This window comes from Anas acuta, chromosome 16, assembly GCF_963932015.1.
Source record: "Anas acuta chromosome 16, bAnaAcu1.1, whole genome shotgun sequence".
Lineage (NCBI taxonomy): Eukaryota > Metazoa > Chordata > Aves > Anseriformes > Anatidae > Anas > Anas acuta.
Genome location: NC_088994.1, coordinates 1,386,727 through 1,405,063, shown reverse-complemented (window position 1 = coordinate 1,405,063; position 18,337 = coordinate 1,386,727). Strand labels below are relative to the sequence as shown.

The 18,337-nt window shown below is 45.4% G+C and overlaps 1 long non-coding RNA gene and 5 other non-coding genes across 7 annotated transcripts; all 6 read left to right on the top strand.

Moving 5' to 3' along the window:
• Window positions 1-1,905: 1,905 nt before the first annotated feature.
• On the top strand, window positions 1,906-7,509 carry LOC137865460 (uncharacterized). Of its 2 annotated transcripts, none has more exons than XR_011101903.1 (6): window positions 1,906-2,046; window positions 2,486-2,612; window positions 3,646-3,781; window positions 4,688-4,815; window positions 5,323-5,446; window positions 6,943-7,509. It is a non-coding gene; the product is annotated as an uncharacterized lncRNA (long non-coding RNA). The 2 variants fall into 2 exon arrangements; XR_011101904.1 differs by having other exon boundaries at window positions 2,031-2,051.
• LOC137865726 (small nucleolar SNORD12/SNORD106) lies at window positions 2,323-2,414 on the top strand. Its single transcript, XR_011102051.1, has one exon. It is a non-coding gene; the product is annotated as a small nucleolar SNORD12/SNORD106 (small nucleolar RNA).
• On the top strand, window positions 3,483-3,574 carry LOC137865732 (small nucleolar SNORD12/SNORD106). The gene has a single exon (XR_011102056.1). It is a non-coding gene; the product is annotated as a small nucleolar SNORD12/SNORD106 (small nucleolar RNA).
• LOC137865731 (small nucleolar SNORD12/SNORD106) lies at window positions 4,525-4,616 on the top strand. Its single transcript, XR_011102055.1, has one exon. It is a non-coding gene; the product is annotated as a small nucleolar SNORD12/SNORD106 (small nucleolar RNA).
• On the top strand, window positions 5,160-5,251 carry LOC137865729 (small nucleolar SNORD12/SNORD106). Its single transcript, XR_011102054.1, has one exon. It is a non-coding gene; the product is annotated as a small nucleolar SNORD12/SNORD106 (small nucleolar RNA).
• Window positions 5,808-5,901, top strand: LOC137865727 (small nucleolar SNORD12/SNORD106). The gene has a single exon (XR_011102052.1). It is a non-coding gene; the product is annotated as a small nucleolar SNORD12/SNORD106 (small nucleolar RNA).
• Window positions 7,510-18,337: the final 10,828 nt, after the last annotated feature.

The window sequence follows — 18,337 nt, the reverse complement described above, 5'->3', positions numbered from 1 at the left end:
CTACAAATGTATGCACAGTATGAATGCCTGTAGATACTACTAGACAAGATTAATAAAACAATACAGGCTTACTTGTTTCAGAATGTTTAAAGTATCTCGTATGGCTTTTTGAAGCAGAATTGCAGAGCCTTGGACATGCTTGCAAATTAGCTGACCAATTTACTACATATCTTTTCTTGTTTTCATCACATTTCAAGCACCATCCTTAAACTACCCCTTCCACTGATCCCAGAAGACATATTTATCATGCAGTAAGTTTGATCTGGTTCCCTTGCCACAGAATCCCTTTTCAGTTAGCAGAAGTTTGATATCAAATTAACAGTTTGCTTAAGCAAGGATATTAAAAGTCACACAGGATTAACACTAAATACAATTTAGAGTGTGTGACTGAACAGCTCTGCCTCGTATCTTGTTGTAACCAATGTGTATTTTACAAACAGAAAAAAAAATTAGTCACGGAGCATGATTTAGAGCTAGTCTTGCCAAGAGCTCGGTATTGCAGAATTGATTGTTCAACTCTTATATTTAGCTCAAAAGACTACCCTGCAGATGTAAGAAGCATATATGTTGAGGGATTTTTTGAAACAGCAAAAATCCCATGTCTTGCTGTAGCTGAGCAAACCAAGCTACCAGGGCAACTATGAGAAGTTCCCATGACAGTGTTCCCACATTGCCCAATTGAGGAATTCAGAAAAATATTGTTACCAGTAGCTGGCTTCAAGGACAAGGTTTACGTGACTGCTAATCACAAGGGGGTTGTTTTCTTGCAGGTGAGGTTGTTTTCTTGTAGTTGTTTGTCTGAGTGCTTTTGACCAATAATCTTGTGTGAAACACTGTCCACCCCTGTTAAGTTCACTATAAAAGTTAGGCTATTTGGGCAATAAAAGGGAGCATGATCTGACTCTACTGGTGTCTGTTGTGCTTTCAGCCATGCTTCCCGCAACACATATGGATTTGTGCCTCCCCCTGCCTGTCCCCTCTGCCTCAAACTTTTGACTCCATTTCAATCTCCTCTCCTTTGTTGCTCTCATTTGAGCAACAAATTCCCATCTTCCCAAGGAGGTGCTGTGAGGGAGGTGGAAGCTGTGGAACATTTTGGAGTGACCTGGTGGCACCCCCTGCTCTACAGTGACCATTGGTGGGGGACAAAACACTGCTTGGGTGAACCTTCTAACCACAAATAGACGCATACACTCTGTAAGAGTGTAGGTTGCTAAAAAATGCCTTTAATGTATAAGCAGGGATGCCATGTGGCACATACCCACCAGATATGGATAACTGGATTTTTATTAAATTTTGGCTCATTACCAAAGTAAAGTTAGAGCTTTAAGATCAATGTACACAGCAGTGCCTGGGTTAGAAAGCCAGGCTGCTTTCATTCAACACACATCCTTTTTTTTTTTTTCCTCTCCTTTCAATACATTACTCAGTAGCAAAATATTTAACGGAAACTATCTTGTCTATCTACAGCCACCTAAAGGCAAACTAACTGCTACGCCACGCACTCCCCAAGCTGTGGTACAACTCTCAGTGCCGCTGCTGAGCAGGAACCTGGCAGAGCGGGCAAGGGACCTCAGGTGGTGTAAGCACAGTACTTGGATTTAACACAAGTACAATACAGTTTGGGAGCTCCTGTTCCGAATTCAGACTTGCCGGCAGGTTTGATGTTGCCTCTCCGCTTGCACGTACCTACGGGCAAGTCACTGCACACCCGGCGCTGGCTGCAGCGCGAAATGGCGGCCAGGCCCCTTCACACCTCACGCCACCTCCATCCTCGGCCTCTTACCACCCCGGAGCGGGGAACAAGCGATCGCTTCCCCTGCGCCTCGCCAGGCCGCAAGCAGGACCCACGGCCAATCCGAGGCGACTTCTGGAAGCAGAGGCACGGCCCTGAGAGCGACAGGCCCGGGCAACACCTCCCGACATGGCGGCGGCTCCCCCTTCCCGCCTTCCCGCCTCCGTGCGGGCGGGCCCGGGGCGGGCCCCGGCGGCCCCATAAAGCCGGGTGCGCGGGGCCGGCCGCCCTCTTGCTCCCGCGTGGCTGAGGTAAGGTGGGTTCTTGGATCCTGAGGGGTGAGCGGTGAGGGGGGGTTTCTCGCTCAGCTGTATGCCCCCTGCTCGGCCGGGCTCCTGCTCGTGCCGCCTCGCTGCCCCCCGCTGAGGTGGCGGCATGGCCGCCCCTTCCCTGAGGGGTTTCCTCTCGGATCGCTTCCCCGTCCGGTGTCCCCGTCTCTGTGCTGGGGGTCCCGGCCTGGGCTCCTCTGGTCCCCGTGGAGCTCCCTGGGGAGGTGGGAGCTTGGCTATATCACAGCCCAGGGACTCGCTGGTGTAGGTGATGACTGAACTTTTTTCCCCATCAGAGCGACAGTGTTGAGTTGTCACTGCTCTAGCCAGGCCTTGTCTGATGCACCAGCAAGGGCAGAGCTGTTGTGTGTGCTGGCCTCGTGGGGCTGGGTGCTGACTGCTCCTTTGGTTTCGCTCCTAGGCCTGTGTGATGGCAGGGGGCTGCTGGGCCTGCTGCAGAGCTGAAGCGATGGTGGTAGATGGCTGGGATCAGCCTTACACTGAGGGCAGTTGCCTGGCTTCCTTCACAGTGCCTGAACCTTGAGCAGGTGAGAGTCTTTAAGTCCTTTTTGTTGATCACTGGTTTAAATTTAGAAAAAACAAACTCCTTCCTGCCAAGGAGCAGCTTCAGAAGTGCTTTGGCAAGTTTGTGTCTTTAGAGACTTTGCATATAATCTAAGTGTTAGCCTAGGCTTTGCAGAGCTGAGAGTGAGACAGGGAACAAGATAAAGGATGTTATTTTGCAAATTTTAGCTAACGCAGTTGTATGTTGTGTATCAACTAAAAGGACAGGACAATCCTAAAGATAAGGAATGAAAAGACTGCACATAGATGATAGAACCAGCAAGAACTGGCTTGGACTGCTGAGGTCTGCCAAAGAAAGGAAGGGTCAGAAGTTTAGCAGTGAGGAAGACTACTGGTCTTCATCAAAAGATATCCAGAGTAGCATACTTTGGGTGACCACCCAAGGGCTCTAGTACACATGTGAATAGGGGCAGGAACCTATGTTACTGGTTCTTTAGAAACCTAATGAATATGCAAGAGACTCAGAAATTAAGTGAATATGTATATATTCCATGAATACAAGCACACTGCTTATAACTCTTGGTGTGTATCTTAGGCAGAGTGATCCCCCACATGCTCTGCACAGTAATAAAGAATACCTGCGTAATAACTTTGGTTATTGAGTTTTCACCATGTCACTATGTATAATCTAATCATTAGGCTAGGCATTGCAGAGCTGAGCACACAAAGGGTTTCCTCCTCCAGAAGCATTGTACCTGCATCATTGCTGGACTGTTCACAGGGGGCTGCTGCATGTATGTGGCTTTGCCACTTCCGTTGTGGTTAGCTTACTGTTCCCTATGTCTGTGCACGGTGGGGGGTGGGAGCTTGGCCATATCATAGCCCAGGGACTTGCTGGTGTAGGTGATGACTGAACTTTTTTCCCCATCAGAGCGACAGTGTTGAGTTGTCACTGCTCTAGCCAGGCCTTGTCTGATGCACCAGCAAGGGCAGAGCTGTTGTGTGTGCTGGCCTCGTGGGGCTGGGTGCTGACTGCTCCTTTGGTTTCACTCCTAGGCCTGTGTGATGGCAGGGGGCTGCTGGGCCTGCTGCAGAGCTGAAGCGATGGTGGTAGATGGCTGGGATCAGCCTTACACTGAGGGCAGTTGCCTGGTTTGCTCTGTTGTGCCTGAACCCCTGATGGGTGTGAATGGTAAGTCCTTAAGTTGACTGTATCTGTTACTGGATTAAAAAAAAGTGTGTGTGTGTATATATATATATATATATATATATATATATATATATATATATATATATATATATATATATATATATATATATATATATATAAAAGGGATTTGCTGGATTACTCAAATGGACCCTTCCTCAAATGTTTTGCAAATGTTTGGTGTGCTCATGGATATATTAGTGATTTCAGGGAAAGGAGATGAGCTTTGTGGAAAATGATAGGACTATGTATGAGTTAGTAGCAAATGTTGCCTGCTGAGAGGAACAGGCTGGTGCTGCTCTTCTGCTCTGCCCCTTGCTGGTAGGTATGCAGCAGTGGTCACAGGATGGGGCATGCTGTGGTCCTGCCTGGGCTAGTTCCTCTGCCTGGGGTTTGGCGACAGTACAGCACTTTGTGCTGCGTGCACAATCTTCTGTCTCTGCAGTGTGAAGGCAGGAAACTTCATGTGGCCATGAAGGTTAGACCTGAAAAAGCGTATGAGCTCTTATCCCTGCCTCCCTTTTCTGTTGGGTCTGCATTTAGCAGTCTCTTGCTGTGCTGCAGAAACCCTGTTCGTCTGTGTTTTCCTCTGGGCTCCCGCAGTGTTAGCCCCTGTGCCTGTTGAGCAGGCCAGCCAGGCAGTTCTTTGTGGGGAAGGATTTGCATGAATTCCCCCACAGATTTGTGTGGGAAGGTGGGAGCTTGGCCATATCACATCCCAGGGACTCGCTGGTGTAGGTGATGACTGAACTTTTTTCCCCATCAGAGCGACAGTGTTGAGTTGTCACTGCTCTAGCCAGGCCTTGTCTGATGCACCAGCAAGGGCAGAGCTGTTGTGTGTGCTGGCCTCGTGGGGCTGGGTGCTGACTGCTCCTTTGGTTTCACTCCTAGGCCTGTGTGATGGCAGGGGGCTGCTGGGCCTGCTGCAGAGCTGAAGTGATGGCTGGAACCAGCTGTGGATCAGATGTGTGATGAGGGCAGTTGCCTGGTTTGCTTCACAGTGCCTGAACCTTGAGCAGGTGAGTCTCTAAGTCCTTTTTGTTGATCACTGGTTTAAATTTAGAAAAACCAAACTTCTTCCTGCCAGGGAGCTGCTTCAGAAGTGCTTTGGCAAGTTTGTGTCTTTGGAGACTGCTGCGTATAATCCAAGTGTTAGCCTAGGCACTGCAGAGCTGAGAGCACAGAGGGTTTCCTCCTGCAGAAGCATTGTACCAAGGCCCTTTGTGCACTCTGTCACTGCTGAAGTGTTCATCGTAGGCTGCATGTATGTGGCTTTGCCACTTCAGTTGCAGTTAGCTTACTATTCCCTATGTCTGTGCACGGTGGGGGGTGGGAGCTTGGCCATATCACAGCCCAGGGACTCGCTGGTGTAGGTGATGACTGAACTTTTTTCCCCATCAGAGCGACAGTGTTGAGTTGTCACTGCTCTAGCCAGGCCTTGTCTGATGCACCAGCAAGGGCAGAGCTGTTGTGTGTGCTGGCCTCGTGGGGCTGGGTGCTGACTGCTCCTTTGGTTTCACTCCTAGGCCTGTGTGATGGCAGGGGGCTGCTGGGCCTGCTGCAGAGCTGAAGTGATAGCTGGAGCCAGCAGTGCGGCGAGTTGGCCTGGTTTGCTTCACTGTTTACTTTTTCCTTTGGCAGAAGAGAATGGTAAGTTGTTGCCCTGAAATTTTGACTGATACATAGATCTGAGTGTTGTAGCAGGAGCCCTTTGCCTCATGTTTGCCTTCTTACAGCGTGTTTGAGGTGGCAAGTGAGGGTAATGAACAGCATCGAGCTGTGAGTCAGCAGCAGCCTAGAAGCTGTGGTGATGTGATCTCTTAAAGACAATTGCTCAGGAGAATAGAAAATACTTCTTAGTTATTGACCTGAGAATTACACCTGTTAAAACACTGTTTCTTTTATCATCTTGCCTGCAGAGAGTAATATGCCTTGTCAGTTTTTATGGGCCTGAAATATTTTTCCGAATGTAATGGAGTGCCTTGATAATAAACTGAAGAGTCTCTCTCTGTCTGTGGTATATGATAACTTCAAACTTTTTTCCCCATCAGATCAGCAGAGCTGATTCGAACTTCTGTTTTAGCCAGTTTGTCTGATGCCACAGATGCAAAATTCAGTTTGTCACCTGGCTCTGTATTGAGGCTACCTGTCCTTGCACCCCTGTGGGCAGGGAATCCTTGTGCATGCTGCATGCTTTTAGGGCAGGCAGCACTGGAGGGTGCTGTCTGCACATACCTTAGTAACACTGATTGTGTAACACTATCTGATATGCATAAAAGACTTGAAGATCAAAAGTGAAAGAATTCTTGCTCTTAGAAGATCTTCAGTAACAAAAATGGCTGAGATTTCTGGCAGGTTTCAGTTTAACATAAATGACATAAACATAGTTTTTTTTGTTGTTTTGCCCTACTTCAGCAGTGATAAAATTAAGTGCTTCATATAAAGTCAGGGAATCTTTGTTCTCCTAGATTTTTCTCTGTCAATGAGAAGTTCTCCATGCTTTGGAAGTCTTGATAAGTCAGTTTTCAGCAAATGTGGCTGGGGGAGAGGGATTCCTTTTGGTATTTTTTCTTCACTTTCTACAAAGGATCAACTGTCTACTGAAAACTTGGCTATTTGGTTAGGATTTCACTAATGCTCTATAAAATGTGCTTAACAATCTTGCTTCATTAAATAAGCAGCTATTGTTACTGGCTTCATTCAGTTACAGCTTGGTCTTGCTCTTTAGGTACTTGGTGTTCAGCTGTTCATAGTTTTAATATGGCTGAAGTCTCCTCAGTAGTCTGTGGAGAGCACAGATGTGACCATTCTATATGGCACACTCAAATTGAACAGCAGCATGATTGGCCTGTGTCAGGTGGTGAAGCTGGTAGAGCTGACCAAATCTGTTACTCTGGCACCATCTTCTCAGTGAGTTCCCCCAGACTTTGTTCAAGAACAACTCTGAAAGCCCCCAAAATGCAGTTCTACAAGTGCATTCTATTTGGAGTGTCTTAATAGTGCAGGGGTTCTTACGGTTGCTTGCAGAATAGCCTTTTTCTAATTTTTTTTTTTTTGGGGGGGGAGGTGGGGTTGGAATTTAAAAGCTGTGTTTTTGCTGCTTGATATAGAGTCAACTGACAAAATGTTGGGTGTTTTCTTGGCAGGTTAAGATCTGTCAGAAGTTGTCCCAGGACCTGCTGTGATTTCAGTGTTCTAGGTGAAAGCTGTCTCCTGCTAATGATGTTACTCTCCATGCTGCTGCCTGTGATCCCTTGTTCAAGCTACAGCATTCACATCATCCTGCAACAGCACTGTGGTCTTTTCTCAGAGCTAGCAGGGAATGATAAATTGGTGTCTTGCCAACTCACAGATGGAGGGTGTTATATTTTTTCCTTTGTATGACACATTTAATCGGAATGGATTCTGGAACTTGTATGTTTAACATAATTTGGTGCTTTTGTCTGTGAGGGATGTCTGTGTTCACCTGGCAACTAATGTTACCTTGTCAGTATCGTGCAAAGTATAGAAGCCTTAAAGAGCTATTCTTATGTATGGGATGATGGCCTTGTGTGTAAGGAGAGGGAATTCAAGTCTTGGTTCTCCCCTGTCACTCTGAAAGCTTTAGTAAAGTATCATCTGCATGTGAAGCAAGGAAGGTACATTTGGATGCTGCAGTGCGGTCTTTCTGTACTCTTTAGGGCCTATTTTTAATAAAACCTGAGTACTCTGAACTTAGCTGAGTGAGTTGTCTTCCATACCTTTTAACACCCAATTCCTCGATCTCCTAATTGGGTTTGGAGCTGGATTGCAACAGTGCTTCTGTGTGGTCACTGTGTGGAGCTGCCTGCTGCTTCAAGTGAGGAGAAAGGGTCTCAATCTCGTGGCAGTCTAGCTACTCTTCACATATCCTCAAGCAAAAGGTGTTTAGCTGGGACTTGTACCTGCTGATATTCCCCAGAAACAACAGAAGGACACTGGGAGGTTTAGCTAGCCTGGTGAAAGATGCAAGCAATCATGTTCCAGGTAAGTTGCAGTGGCTTTGCAAATTCTTTCCTACATGAGTCCTTTAGAGAGGTGACAGCAGTCCAGGACAGAAGATAGCTGATGTCAGCTTCTGGAAGGATTTGGATGTTTCCCTCGTGCAATGTGTTCGGCTAGCAGGAATGGACTGCTTCTGGCTAGAGATACTAGTGGCAGATGTTGGTTCAGATCCTGTAGCTTTCCCCTGGAAGCTGTTTGGCAATCTTCCCAGTCTGTAGAGCAAGAGAATTAAATATGAAATCTGCATCTACATATGTGCTGAAGTAGGGAGACACTATGCAAGTTGAAGCTAAAGGCTTCCCTAATACCAGAGAAAAGTAGTTGAGGAGTGCTAGGATGTACTGCTTCTTGCACCTCCAGACTTCCATGTTACAGCTTTGCAGAATATATACCATTGGGCTCAGCAGGAGCTAAAACTTGTATAGTATAAATGCACCTGTACTGTGCAGTGTCCTCTCATAGAGGGGTTGAATTACTGGTGAGTCTTCTGAATGGAAGGAGAAAGCATTCTCCATCTGTTGTGCCTATTAGCCTGGCAATCAAGTGGTATCTGCATGGTGCACATTCAAACAGGCTTTGGCAGATGTCTCATGCAGGTCCTGGTCTGGTAGCATTTGTACATCCCGCTGGCAATGCAAATGAGGTAAATGGTCTCTTCAATTCAAGCTGACATGAAGACCTGGGATCTATATTAACCTTGCAGCATCTCAAACAGCAGGTTCAGATTCAGACCTCATGTCTCATGATGGAAGTAGCTGTTCCCCATGAGCACAGCCAGTATGTGCATTAGGAATGGGGTTTAGAACCAATCCTACTGCCTCAGATCCTGAGGAGCAGGGCCACATGGCAGCATGTGTTGCTAGTCCTGGCCTGATCTTGATGGGTCACATATGCTAAATGACAAGTGAGAAGAGTAGCTGGGTACTTATGTGCAGGGCTGCAGTGAGCTAGCGGCCACAATTCTGCTTGAAGTAGATGTAGGGCAGAAGTAAAGAGTGGATAACAGGCTAAGGAAGGCTTTAAGGAAAGATTTCCTGCAGCATTTAAAGTATTGCAGTGTGTGTTTTTTTTTTTTTTACTACCTGTTAGAAACAGCTTAATTGATACTGTAATGGCTTGGTAGTTATTTACAGCACCTATGATTTCTGGAGGGCATTTCTGCTACCAAAAACCATAAATAAGTTTCAGTGGTTATGGGAGGGGACTCAGTACCTGAGATAAGTGGGCTTTGGCATGTATGTTCAATAGGAAGCTTCAATGATGGAAAATTAGATATTAATCAGCATGTAAATCACTCTTCCATTAAACTGGGCAGATATTTTTCTCAATTACTGTAAGCAGCATAATCTCTCTAAACCTCATATTGATGAGGGATTAGAACTGCTCATATAATTACTTGAATAATCTAATGAGCATATCTGACAGCAAGCATACTTTAGGGAGGAGAGACTGCTGGTTGTCCAGTGGGAGCTGTGAGGACATACGTACCTGAATTACACTTTTTTTTTTTTTTTTTACAAGTTTTATCTCTCACCAGGAGACCAGGTCAGGATTCAAGCACTGGTGCTGCTGTTCATATGTATGGGGTGGATGACAAAACTGTCTGAAGATAATTGATGTGCTATAAATGACTCCGGAGCACTCTGGATGCAGGAAAGTGAGATGGAGGAGCTGAATGTGTGCACTTGAGCTGAGCCTGGAAGTCTCTGACCGGCAGCTGTAGAGGGTGCTGTGTGCATGCGTTTCTCAAAGCTTAGCTAAGAGCCAGATGGGTTTTCTACATCAACTGTCCATTTGTGTGTGTTTATACATGTAGTCAGGATGCTTTCCCTTTGTCACTGTAGCAGTTATTACAGCAGTTTGTCACTGCTGTAATAACAGTGGGCCAGTATTTGAGATTCTTCTGTAAAAACACAAAGAATGACAGCGGGGAGAAATCTTGAAAGTAAGGTGTGAGTAAGCCTGAACTTGTCCCAGGTTCTGTTTAGAGGAGCAGAGGTGGAAGAGATCTGCGCTCTGACAGGCTTTTGTTTCAAAGCTTTCTTCTGGGGTTTCTGATATGCCTATAAACAGGAGCGTGCCTTAGGAATGCCTTCATTTTACATCTGCCACGATCCATCTGGAACTAGAGGGCCTCCCCTCATGCTCCTTCCAGACCTGTGCTCCAAATTCCCATGCACCTGTGAGGAGAGCTGGAGGGCACTTGGGTTGTCTGTGCTGGAGAAAGGAAGCCTAAGAGGTGAGCTCAACAGCTTCCTGAGGAGGGGAAGTAGAGAGGGATGTGCTGGTCTCTGCCCTCCAATAATTGATGATAAAATGCGAGGCGATGGCACAAAGCTGTGCTAGTGGAGGCTTGGACTGGATGTCGGGAAGAATTCGTTTGCTATGAGGGTGGTCAGACACTGGAACAGGCTTCCTAGAAGCAGTTGGTGCCCTATGCCTGTAAGTGTTCAGGAGACATTTGGATAGTGTCCTTAATAATATGTTCTAACTTTTGGACAGCTCTTAGGTGGTCAGGCAGTTGCGATCAATAATATTTGTAGGACCCTTCCAACTGAACCTACCCAAGGCTGCTTGAAAATGGGAGCATGACTGCCTTTACCAAAAGTCTGCCTGGACATGGCTTCAGGAAAATGAGAATATGTGGAACGCCTAGCTGGTAAATACAGTACAGGGGTCACATTCAGTACAGGAACATCTTTTAGTACATTTTTTTTTACATATTTTTTAGTATAGTAACATCTTTTCCCTGTTACACTTCATACCCTACCTTCTCCTGTAGGTGTTCTCAACCCCTCTGGTACTCTGGTAGTGGAGAACTGGCTGAGCTTGATTGTGGCCTGCTATGGGCTCTCAGCAGCTTGGTGTGCTCTGAGCTCAGGTAATTGTACTATGTGTAACCATAAACTATTAATAAATTTGAGCTGCAGTGGACTTTGCAGTACTTCAATGTATAGCTGTGTAGTGCAGCAGGTTTCCCAGATAACAGAGAAACCATCAAATGGACTTTATTGGCTGTAGCAATGCGGGTAAGATCACCCTGTTTGAAAATCACTTAATATAGGCCTTTGATAAAAAAAAAAAAAAAAAAATGGGGGGGGGGGGGTGTTACCACAGGATTTAAAGCAGTTTGCACCTAGTGTTTGTTGCCTGACTTCTGCAGGCACTAGTCAGACCCTGACTGTGGCTACTGGGTTTTTTTGAATGAAGTGATGAAGGCAAAGAGGCATGTTCTGAACCAAGGCAGACTTACAGCTTGTTCCGATTGTGTCTCTGCACAGTGCTCCTGACTAGCTCTCAGATGGGCAAAGGAAAATCACAGCATGTCCAGAGCTCTTACTCTGCTGCTGTGAAGTTGTTGAACGGGGCAGTAAGGACAAAGACAGATTTGTCAGCTTCATCAATTACAGCAGAAACAGGCAATGTTGTGTGTGCTTGGGTAACTTTCTAAAACTGAAATCTGGAGTCACTCACTAGGCTGGTATGTTTAAGCAAATGTTTACTTTTCTCCAACAGCTCTGTTTCTTGGTGCCATGAGCATTTGAGAGGAAAATAGCACAGATTATTTCTCTGGCTGCTGCTTTTAATAGATGTGTTTTCATACACAGTGAGAGGTTTAACATTTATATTCCCTAAGACCCAGGCATCTTTGTGACTTGACTGCTTGTTGATTATTATAGTCTTTTTAGACCTATCTGTTAAGTGGCTTATGGGATAGCACAGACCATTTCCTCATTGCTGCTTGTACTATTTGCTGTTTGTATTGTTGCCTCTGTCTGCACCTCTGCTCAGTGATAGATAAAATTATTCAATCTAAAATTATTAAATCTATGTTGACAGGCTAGACGCTATCATGGAGAGCAATGAAGCACAACCTGGTTTTGTGGTTGCTGTGGGAAGATCCAGTTTTCAGGACATTCAAAGTGTCCCACAGGCAGTAAGGGGAAGATTTTTATTATTTTTTAAGCAAAGTGTTTCTTTTAGAGCATTTTTTTTAAATGTTCTGCAGCTATAGACCTTCCTGTCCTTCTACCCTTTTTGCCTGTTGCTTTTAGAAAGCATCCATCCACTGGAGAGTTCAGTTCACTTGCTCTGTTTGGTTTTGAATGCTCCGGCTGGGTCACCTTGAAGTCTTCCATCCATTGCTGAGAATGTGTTTGGCTTCTGTAACCTTTTCCCAAGCCAGATATAAAGCTAGGGGTTGTCCTCATTTCTCTGCTTCACGGAGACTCCGTTGGGTTCTTGTAAGCTTCCCCAGCAAGGATGTCCAGAGCCAGAGAGACTTTGGCAGATGTCAGCATGACTGCATAAAGAAGCAAGGCATGTTGTTCATCAGGTGGAAGGTATCCTTCCAGCGGGGGGGCAGGAAAGCAGATGCAGCTCCACATGGTGCTGCCTGCCCAGATGGATTCCCTGGAGCCCGTTCCTGAAGGCTGCTCTCTGAAGGTGGGGCAGTATGTCAGCACCCAGGGGCTGGCCTGAAGTAGGACACGCACTTTCCTCTCCACACGTGCTCACATTTCCTGCTGTGGGTGGCAATGTCTTCAAGAGCCTTCTGCTTTTGGTTCAGAACTTCTCTTTAATTGAAAGGGTGAGGTTTTTGCTTTTGATCCTCCCACAGATACTGGAATGCTTGCGCATTGGTCCAGGATAGAGCCAGGCCCTTAGGCAGCAGCTGACTTCTGGATACCATTTCTTGGAAGGAATATATATACACCTCTGCCCTTGTTTAGTGGCTGCGAGGATGTGCACTCTGTGCTGTGCTACTGCGGCAATTGTAGACATTACATTAGCCCCAGCAATTTTCCCAAACCTAGGTGGGGAATTTAATGGTCCCCAGATAAAGAAGTGTTGCTGTAATTGTTACCCAGGCTTATTCTCCATTCATGTTTGCAAGAATTTTGTCTACCAAGAGAGAAAATATTTTATTCTCCTGAGATAAAGTATTCATGAGGGAAGATCTGTTTTGAGGAAGTCTATTTTCTAACAGTTGTGGATCAGGCCCTTGACACCAGCAGTTCAGAGCACTCCTTCCCTTTGAGTATTCACTGTCAGTGTTTTACAACAGGATATCTGTAGGTGCAATTTTCTTGGAAATCTGCAGAGGAGGACTGGAAGTGCCTGAGAAGTTTTGTTAGTCAGCAATTTATGTTGCTGTGGAAACGCCTTAGAGCTTGGGAAAACTGCCTGGAGAAAATGGTGGCTGCCAAAGGTGCTAACAGCAGTTTGCATCTCTGGCTGGTTCCTAGCTTACCTACCTGGACAGTGGGCTCATGCTTCTCCATGGCTGCTGTTGTATCATGAGGGTGACCCACGTTTTGTACTGCTGGTCATGATTTCCAGCTGCAAATCCTCTCTGTCACTCCTCTGAACTCTGACATTCTCCCTGCCAGGCTGTCCTCTGATCGTGGATGGTACGCTGGGGACCAAAGCAGTGTCTGAGTCCTCGAATGTCAGATTGCCAACTGTAAAGGCAAGTAGCAGCACCAGTGGGGATGAGAGAGAGGCCGATGCGGTCTCACGTCTCAGACTAAGTTACAGTGACCTGGTGAATGTCTCTGTGTGCACACACCTGTTTGATTTTTCCTCTAGCACAGCTGACCAGGTAGACCTCCTGTTATGTAGCCTTTTGGCAAGTAGAAGGCTTGGTGAGGAGGGTCAGCTTCTGAGTCATCATGTTAGTTTAAACAGATAGAAACCTGCCCCTTACTGTTCTTTTCCTGTTTTTTTTTTTTTTTTTTATTCCTCTGGAGAAAAGTACTTGCAAGAATAAAGCAGAGCAGAGGGAAAGCACAGATGGATTTCCTCAGTGAAGGAAAGCAGGCAGAATCAGGGCTGTGACTGCCACGCCTACACAACAAATGCTGGGTGCAGGGTTCACTGTGCTACATGAAGTGGACATGACGGGCACAAAGGATGTCAGAGCCTCTTGCCTGAGGGATGTGATGTTGCTATTTCCTTCTAAGTGGGTGCCTCTCGCTCTGTTGCTGGAAGTCACATCAATAGGTTCTCCCTGCTGCCCTCCAGTGCCCCTTTCAAAAACAAACAAACAACAAAAAAAAAAGAGGCACCTATCCAGGAAAGAGGCGAACGATTTTCCCTCACACTGAAGAGGAAAGCTCACCGATAACTGTTGTCAGATATTCCCAGTGCCTGATGGAGTCTCTCTGTCCATGACAGAGATTGCATTGTTCCCTCTACTCTTGCTCAGGAGTTGGGAGATGTAAAGCTGTACGGGAGGTCTCTGAGGCTAAGAGAAGACAGGAGCTCTCAGGCCTTCATGAATGCATCACAGCCTTCAGCTGTGGGCGACAGGCTTGTCAGTGAGCTGTGGTTCGCTGTAGGTTTACCTAAGCCATAAACCTATACAGGTCCCTGAGAGATGGTGGGGTTAGCTCTGTGGGGAGAACTGTAGTGATAGAAGTGTTAGGAGAATCTTGCAGGGTTTCTTCATCTTTGGTTTCCTTTTACTAGGAGTAAAGGTAATTTAAAAAAAAGGGTTTATAATGCCATTTTCTGACTCATTAGGAGTATTATTTAAAAGTCCTTTTAAAAATGTCATTACTTTAATGATTAAGGATTTTTCTTCATGTGGTAATTTATGGCATTGTTTTTAATGGATCAGAGGAGGAGCCTGGGCATTGAAAAGAAGCATGTTCTTTGAGGAACTTCTTAAGTTCCTCCCAGAGTTCTAGAATTCAAATCTGGGTATAGATGAAATAGTGTGAAATTAACAACAACAACAACAAAAAAAATGTGAGAGGAAAATAAGACACAGTGCTCCCTGTTCCAGGTTAAACAACACAAAAGCTCTTTCACTTTCTGTTTACTAAATTACAAAGTGCAGAAAGCCTTATGCCTTGGGGACTTGATTTTGCCTGAGGAAAGTGTAGGCTTGTCTGATCAGTGCCTTCCTATGCCCATGATAGTTTCTGCTCGCATCTTAGAAAATAAAAATGACTGTGTAAATTGTATTAATTGAATAAAACTATTAAATAGATGATCTAGTATTAGAGGGTTTGTTTATTTTAATACAGGTAGTACTGTATGATCTTTCACTGTTGCACTCAGAAATGCTGGTGAGAGACTTCTGTGAGTTTGGGTCAGTGCTTTGGTTTTTAGCTCTAATTCACATACTTCTTTCTGGCTTCATGATGTTCTGTGAAATGTTTAGCTATCATCTGCAGAGACTGAATTTGTGCAGAGAACCTCCTGTGGAAATACATTTCTTGAAGATAAGGCACTGGTTTCATCACCTAAGTGACACCTTACTGCAAATGAGTATCTGCTGCTTTGTAGACTAGCTGTAACTTTATTAATTTACAAGGGCCAACTTGCTGCGGTTTTTGTTTGTTTTTCAAACAAGGGGAAATGGATACATTTCAAGAGGCAGTATGGCTCCAAGGCCAATGACGAGTCTAGAAATGTGGACTTGTCTGTTCTAGGTCTTGTTCTACAAATGTTTGGTCAAGTGAAAAAGATGCAGTGAAGACAAGGAACTGCCAGCATGAATGAGGCCCGTTTGGTCAATAAGAGCCAGCACGATCAGGCTTTGTTTACAACATTGAAGCAGTTAATTTCCACTTGGTAGGCAGATTGCACCAGATGTGTCTGACTCACCACATGCATGAGAGGCATTCAGATTATCTTTGGCAGGCAAGCAGGCATGGATCAGACCAGGACTCTTCCCTCCGTGGACTCCTCCAGGAACTCTGCATGGCAGAGATTAAGCTGGGTCCTGTTCTCTGACCTCTTTGGCTTCCTGACAGCATGATGTATAAAAAAAAAAAGGCAGTGTGACTGTGACACGGGCAGCACCTGGACTGCAGAGATCGAGAGTGTGTTCAGATAAGTTTAATCCTGATGATATAATCAGAAATCATTTTATTTATTTATTTTTGTTAAGGTAGTCAAAAATGTCAGCTAAAAGCTTGGCTAATGTTGGCAATGCTCAACCCACTTTTGAAATGGGCATTTTAAATTTCTGAACCTTACTTAGATATGAGACCATTTGTCTTTGAAACTTCACTTATCTCAGTCAAACACTAACATATCTGCTGCTTACTGGAGAGATTTATTTAAAACCAAGGTTTTTCTGGATGTGAAATCAAATGGCAACTTAAAAACAGGACTAGTGGTAGTTAAGTGTATTTGCTGTCTTCTGTAGCTTTTACACATCATTACAGAGCCTGGTTAATTGGAACAGCTATGTCTGTGTGCAGCGTAATATTTCAAATACAGTATTTAAGTACACTTCTTAATATAAATGAAACCTCCATGTTCTATTTAAGCAGTGTCTGTACCACGTAAGGATTCTCCTGGAGAAAAGGAGGCTCAGGGGCGACCTTATTGCTCTCTACAGGTACCTTAAAGGAGGCGGTAGGAAGGTGGGGGTTGGCCTGTTCTCCCACGTGCCTGGTGACAGGACGAGGGGGAATGGGCTTAAGTTGCGCCAGGGGAGTTTTAGGTTGGATCTTAGGAAGAACTTCTTTACCGAAAGGGTTGTTAGGCACTGGAACAGGCTGCCCAGGGAGGTGGTGGAGTCACCATCCCTGGAGGCCTTTAAAAGACGTTTAGATGTAGAGCTTAGGGATATGGTTTAGTGGGGACTGTTAGCGTTAGGTCAGAGGTTGGACTCGATGATCTTGAGGTCTCTTCCAACCTAGAAATTCTGTGTGTGATGCTGTGTGTTTTCTTTCTGTTTGCTTTTGATTTGAGAGATTTAAAAGAGTGAAATGCAGGGCCTGTGTGACAACTGCATTGAAGAAACTGTACTGAAGACTATCCCTAAGTGGTCCTGTATCATATAGGCTCCCAGGGGACAGGTAATGTCGTGGCACACTGGAGCCTGATCCTGCAACTTGTACGTGGCCCATTTGTACTTTTGTACTTGCTGCCTCACAAGCCAGCTCAACTGACCTGACATTTCCAGTTATAACTAAATGTTTTTGTTTGTTTGTTTGTTTTTTTAAGCTGTGGGTGGATTCATTTAACCTCAGATACAGAAGGGTACCACTGTAAATCCCATATCCATTTTTTATCGTCTCTTAAGAAAATCATTGAAATAAAACCACACATAAAAAAACCACTGATATTTGTCTTACATTTATCAGTTTCAGAAAAGGAAGACATTAGCTTTTCTTTGGTCTTAATCTAACAGACAGCCACCTGTGAAAAGCAAAGGGACCTGTGTTCTGGCCTATGCCAAGTTGCAGCTTGGCGACTGTGTGCAGGGAAGGAGGAATGGGGGCCTGCAATCCTAGGCCCTTAAATTGAGAACATCAGTTAAAGTGGTTAACTTAGCATGAGATGGGGTCATCTGGTGTTGACTGGGAAGACTGATCTTGTGGGGTTTGAACAGGACTGCTGTTCTTGGGGTATTACATGTATTTCTTGCTTCATTTCCAGAGCTCTAGTATCTCCTGTGTACTTGGAGGTTTCTCATAGTAAAGGAATGAAATGCTCTGTGCTGAAGAAGACTGGTGTGTGGAACATGTCCCTAGGGATCTCTTCCATCCTTAAACACCAGCAACAAAATCCCACTGGTTATTTCTGTAACCCACTGAGCCATAGTGCAAGTCAGGGAAGGAGGGGAAGGCTGCTCCTGCCTGGAGGGATCTCCCAGCATGGTGGGGCTGCCAGAGAAGCAGTGTCGGAGGAGGATGCAGAGGTGCAGGGGTTCAAGGAGGAGGTGGCTGTGTGTGGAGGCAACTGGTGAAAGCAGGAGAGTGGAACCAGTTTGGGAGGAATCTGAGAAGTCAGGCACTGCTTAATGTGGGAGGGGGTCATGTAGCTTGGGGAACTGATGGGGGATTTTAGGCATTGCGTTCCTTCTAGAGAGCATGTCTTGCCATAGAATCATAGGATTATTTTGGATTTAAAAGATTCCCAGTGATGCTTTGTGGAGTTAGGTCCACCCTGGGCGTTCACAGGCTAGGGAAAAATTCCAGCTTTGACTTGAATGCAGACCCATTTAGGGCTTTTCTTCTGCTTAGGAGTATAGCTTGCCTTGTTCAAAAAGGTGTCTCTTATGGCTCAGACTCTCAAGTTGTTCTTTCACTTTCTTTTAGGAAAAGAAAGCCCATCCAAACTGAAAGTACTGGATTCAGAAAAGTTGGCTGGTTTCCTTTTGTTTTCTTCAGGGAAGCAGAAGAACTAGAGAGAAAACCACTAAAAGCTTTTTATTAAAGTATTTGTCTTTTCTGTTTTCTAAATAAGAGTCTTGGCCACTTTGAACCTCCTCCAGCTTTCATTAAAGATAATAGCTTTTTAATGACAATGAGTTTGTTTCCTTTATGCCCTGGTGAGTCATAGCCCCGTTCTGTATGTGATGGGGTTGTGGAATGGGTCTGGGCAGAGGACAGGGGATGGCTTCCACGCCTGGTCTCTGTGCCCACAGCCACACCTGAGTGAGGAGTGACACCTCTGCTTCTTTTCCATCCCGACTTCCCCTCATGGTCTTATAATGCAGCATTGTGTATGAGAGAGGAGAAGGCAGAATGAGCAGCTCACACCTCC